We start from the raw sequence: 6,001 nt of genomic DNA on the forward strand, positions 1-6,001 counted from the left end.
CACTCTGGTCACACACCCTGAAAATTGTTAAGGAAAAGTAAAAAAAATGTTAACCAATGACTTCCTGCTTCCTGACGGAGATCAAAACACATAGTCAAAACAATCTTTAAATGCATCTAAAAAATAAATATGGCTCATATGGGCCGCTTTCCACCCTAGAGCCATAAAGACTCGATACTCCTGCCTAATCAAAGCTCCTATCAAATTAGTCATAAAAACCCACAAACCCAACATTACTAGCATAGTTTGAGGCCGGTGTAACGCACCCCCTCCGAAACCCTCCTTAAGTCATGCTGCATAGCTGGAGCGTAAGCGTTCAGAGGTCAGGCCATCCTCGGGAAGGAATAAATCAGGAAGGGCACATGGGAGAGAGACAAGGAAATACCACTGCCAAACGGGCCCCAGACCCTGCGGCCAAGGGCAGCAGCCCAAGCCCGGGTCATCCTGCACCGTGGGCCCCGGCAGCCAGCTCCAGCTGGAGCATCCTTGCTTTGCAGGACGAATCCCTTGCAAGTTTTACAGTAACATAAACCAGATTCGTCTGGGAAGAAGATGGTCTGTCTCCCAAAACTGTCAGCGACACTTTCTGCTTATCCCAGCTCCAAGCTTAGTCCAAAAAGCCTGACTTTTTTTTTTGCTTGAATCTAAAAACACAGCTGAAAACATATTCTGGGATCTGCTCGAACTTATTCACAGCAATGACCGACAAAACAGAGTATTTTACTTATAACAGCACCAACTTTTACATTTTTAGGGCAGCAACCCCAGTGGTTTAACACACACTCCAGATGGCTGCAAAAACAAGCAACAGTAGAACATAACACCTTTTGTACCACGCCTTACAAGAGTAAGATGATGCAGGAAAACAAGAGTTTGGCTGAAAGATTATGGCTTTTCATTACCAAAAATAACGAGCTCATTCCACTTAATCTCTCATTTCTGAGACTTTGTTGCACTTGCTTAACTTCTTCCTCCGCAGCAGAGATGGAATTCACCATTTCCTGGTGAATGAATAGAGAGATGCTTTCGGAATTATTTTGATTCAGAAACAAAAGCCTCCTGGGCTTCTGCAGAACTGCTACATGACTGCAGATTCATATTTCATGCTGGTTTAAGTTCACCTCAAGTATTTCCTACAAGAGTGTAGCTTTCCAGAGAGGACGACTTCTTGCCAGCTGTGCTGGTGGTGTTTCATAAGGACAGCTGAAGAGCGGGATCAACAAGGGTGAGGAAAATCAACAAGGGTGACGAAGATAATCAGTGGAAGATTTTGAAAACACATGGAAAGCTGCACCATACTACAGCACAGGATCCTTCACAAGAACTTTGTTTTTCTAACACAAACTATAACGAACCACCCTGGGACAGAGTTTCTTACACTTCACTGTGATATGGCAGCACACAAAAAATAGTGTAAATACCTTTGATATCTGCTTGATTTTATTTTTAAAAGCAGAAAGGAAATTTTTTTCTGGAAACACTCTGGCTATTCATCGAGATGATTAATGACATGGCAAAGAGCCCTTTTTTCTTTTATTAACTGAAAAGGTATACACAGATACATCAAGTATCTCAGAACTGCAGACTGCACCAGTTGCTGAGAAAATTTAAGCCCAAAGACCTAACAACAGAGGACAGAAATCTAAACATATCCAATTAGGGACAGACAGCCCAGGAAAGGCCTTTCCAGAGACAGACGTCTTCCATTACAATCACTTTTAAATTAAAACTTAAATTTGTAAACAATTAGAATGCCTGTTTCTGCCGAATAAGCCCTCTCCTCCGCAGGGCCACCTTTATACCCTTCCATCACCACTGAGTCCCCGCGTGCAGAGCTTCCCAACCCTTCCCGTGGCCGTCCTGCTCTGCAAGCCAGACCCGCAGCACCAGCTTTCATAGCCACGACGGTTTTCCCTGGTCCTCAGACCATATTTTCCCTTTCTAATGATATCCACCGGTCCCTCATGAGAACATCCCGCGCCTTCCCTTACACTTCCCCGGTACAGAAGCCTGGCACAGCCAGAGGAGGCTGCGCAGGCAGCGAGGGCAGCGCTGGGTCCCACGGCATCATCTTATCATGACAGAAACTGGGAGCGAGGTTTTTTTTGCTCTCCTCAGCTTAAAGCACCAGAAAACTTATTCTCTTCCCCATGGTTAATCCTACACCCCCCCAACGAATAACACAGCCTCTCACTCCCATGTACATTTAGGGTCAGCTTTTGAATTGCCCAGTTCTTGCCCCAGCAAGGGAAAGAAGTTATTCTGAGTATCAGCACCTAGCTGGGGGAGCTTTCGCACAAAGATAATTATCATTGCACAAAGATAACTATCATTTAGAGAGCAAGATCAGGCAAAATCTCCCCCATGAGTTCCAACTGCCTTTGCACAAAGAGAGGTTAAGAATAGCAAAGGGATGATTCAACAGAGCACTGCTGGCATCGGCCTGTGCAGCTGCCAGCGCAGCCCGGGCCGGGGAACGGGGCTACCTCCCTTCCTACCAGGGCAAAGATCGGCTTTACCGCCTCCAAACACCCAGGACAGCCGGCGTCGGAGGATCGTTACCCGCACAGCGAGCAAGGCCTCTGAGCAGATGCTGAGTGTCAGAGCAGAGGCACAGCGGAGGGAAGCAATAAGGCTCGGGTCACAAGTGCATAAAACCAAAATGTGCCAAAAAGTAACCTGTCTCTGTACGGCAGGTTTGTAAAGACACAGGAGAAGGGAGGGGAAGAAAACTGGTGTAAACAAATGGAAGAGCAAGCCTGGTTCCTGCTTCAAGTTGAGCTGACTGCTTAACAAGAAGGAGACAACCCCAAGCTGATGCACGAGTCCTGGGCGAGCCCACGGGAGCCAACACAGGGTATCACCCCTCGCGTGGGTGCTCAGGACCCACGGCATCCCAGAGGCCACATCCTGCAGTCGTTAGCTGCTGCAATACAAATAACCCTTACAACACACTACTTTTTTTTTTTTAACTCTAACTCCCATCACATGCCAAGATGCTGATACGGATACAGGAAGCTGAATATAAACACATTGCCTGCTTTACCAAATATTCAAAGGAACACAACTGAAAATATACAGTTGGTGCTGTCCCTGAACATCTCAAAGCTATGAACCACCCACACCCATGCTAGCAGGCTACGCTGCCTGGGGGGCCCCAGGAACCAAAGAGCTTGCAGACACAGGGTACACTGTACCCCAGGTCTAAGTTTTAAGGACCTTATCCTCCCCACAGATGCCTGGCTGGAAGGGGACCGAGCTGCTCCACAGTAACAAGTGCTAGGTCAAGGCACATGGGAATCCCGGATTCCCCCGAGCATCCTTCCTCCAGAGGACGGACGTACCCCCACTGTGCTCCCACCTCCCCTGGGTACCCCCACCTTCCCGCTTCTACCTACCTCCGAAAAACCCCACAGAGAATCCTACTGCAACTCAGTCACTGTGAGGACTTTTGTTACTACCTCTGCTCTTTCTGCTACTTCTCATTAATCCTTGCAAAATACAGAGTGAAAACTTTTTGCTCATGTCATTAGTATTTTCTCTTCTCCCTCCCTTCTACATTCCTCTATAGGTTATTGCTGAGAGCAGAAAAGATGTGATTTCAGAATAGACCACAGTGTTGAATGCAGGATGAACATTCAGCTTCAGAAAAATGAGGTCTAGTTGTGTAATATTGCAAAATTCAGAAAATAGCTGCACGATTCCAGCAGTGATTAATGTGGAGCAAATCCCGAGAGTCGTCAAACATCTGCAGCTTCAATTTCCCAAGAAATGGCAAGTCTACAACTACTTTCAAGATCTGGGGAACTTGCTTTCCACTTCCATTAAAGCTAATGAAAGTTTCACTACCGATTCCTACCTCTGCACAACAAGGGCATTTCTGTGCTAGAACATGAGACCTGCGAGCTCTACCCATTCCTATAGTTTTTGTAAGCACAGATGAATTTGCAGCAATACAATCCTCCCAGGAATACTGCTCCATAGCTTGGCCAAGGTTGCGGTGATGTTTCCCATGCTAACTATAAGCTGCTTGGAAAGTACTTCTTTCCGTCCTCATGAAGCCAGCTCCTGAGATAATCTCGCTCTGGCACAGGGGACAAAGTGAAAGGGCTGAGGGTGAGGATTTCTGGGGCTCTACCACGAACTTTTGCAGGAATTTGAATTTGCTTTTGCAACAGAGCCTAATCAAAGGATGATGCATCAGGGTTTGGGAAGCTGTAGCCGGGAAAGAAGCACGTTCCCACCCTGCAGAGCTCTTACGTTTAGCATCTTCCACAACAGACTCAACGTTTCAGCAACACTTGCAGGGATTACGGAGCCATCACCATGCTACTGTCTGCATCCCAGACTTCGCAGCGCTGCAGAGAACTTCTCGTGAATTTGGCTCAAATATACTGAGTCTTTTGAGGAACAGAGCCTAAGAAATTAAGAACTTTCAGTATTCATAAAAAAAGTTATTGTATAGCCACAGAGACATATACCTGAAACAAAAGAAGTATCTGAAACCTACAGCACAACTCGATATTTGCATTAAAGTATAATGCCAGTGAGAGATGAGAGGTGCTGGTTCTGACCAGTGATGCCTGCTGTTTGGGAGCCCTCAGAAACTTCTCCAAATAGCAAGAGAGCTTAATTTTTAAATGAAGGTGATCCCATCAGCTGGGTGATTACGCAAGTGAGCTTGTCTGCAGCACTAGACCCCATCCATTGTTCTTCTTTAGAGTTTGTTTGCCGCTTTAGTGCTTGATTAAAGATATCCTAAATGACTGTAATACGTTCAACGCAAGGATGAAATACGGGATTGAGAAGTCATTAACTACATACTAATCCCTCAATCTCATTTAGTGCTACTGGAGTAGCATAAAATGCTACTGCTGTCCAGTACTCGCTATTTACTCACAGAATTTTATTTCTAAACCAATTTACAATCAAGATAAACGCAAACAAGTAACTTGTCACTGATGCTATTAGCTATAAGTCAATAGAAATGCCGACTAATAGCCTGACAAATTACTGTGAATTCAATTTGATATGCCATACTAATCAAATTGTTCCCTGATCGTCAGAACTAACAAGGCCCAGCTTCCTACGTATTCAACCTGGCTTCCCGAGCCCTCCTCTGCCTTGCAGTAATCCCAGTGTCTGTCCCCCTTGCATTTGCTGCAACAAATCCCCCCCCAGCTCGAAGCCACATGTTGATGCACATCCTGCTGCCTTCCCTCCAGTGGTGACAAGACCCCAGTGTCCCCCGCCCACCCACGGTGGGTTCAGTACCAGCGAGGGGGGAAGGAGGTGGTGGGCTGAGACAGGCATCGGCCCAGCGTGGGTCCTCCTTCCCAACAGCACCAGGCTAAAACCACAATATACACTCCAGGTACCTTTCCCCCCCCAAGAAGTAAAGAATTTAAGCTTGGAATAGAGTATTGCAATAAAGTTACTAAAGTAAACTTATTACTGCAACAGGGTGTGTAATCTTCTCAGTATCAACATAAAACCTCCTTGAATAATGACGCTTACCACTAATTAAACTCCTTCCCACACTAATCCCACAACTCCTCGCACATGGGAAACTTCCTCCATCAAGCAGAGCGTCACGACCCCAACAGGGGCCGAGGAAAGCCCATCGCCTGACGGGGGGGAACATTAAAACAGATAAAGTTTAAATGATTTATCGGAAGGCTGGGGCTGCCCCTCTGGAGTCTCCTGCTCCCAGCCCTGTGCATCCATCACTGCCATACAAAAGCTCTGGATGGACGGAGGCGAGCGGCGGGAAGGCCGTGTGCTGCTGCACGGACCCTGCCTCCAACAGAAAGGCCTATTTTTCTTTTTTTTTTTTTTTTTACATAATGGAGCAGTTTTCGTCCCTTTCAGGAGCCGCATGCAACTTGTTGAACCGCATCAAAGCGGCTCCGAGCTGACTCTCGCCGGGACTGCTCCTCAGGAGAGCTGGCAGAAGATCCGGGAGAGGAAAAAAAAAAAAAAAAAACCAAAAAACCCAAAC

The sequence above is a fragment of the Pygoscelis adeliae genome, unplaced genomic scaffold (assembly GCF_000699105.1).
Source record: "Pygoscelis adeliae isolate BGI_AS28 unplaced genomic scaffold, ASM69910v1 Scaffold402, whole genome shotgun sequence".
NCBI lineage: Eukaryota > Metazoa > Chordata > Aves > Sphenisciformes > Spheniscidae > Pygoscelis > Pygoscelis adeliae.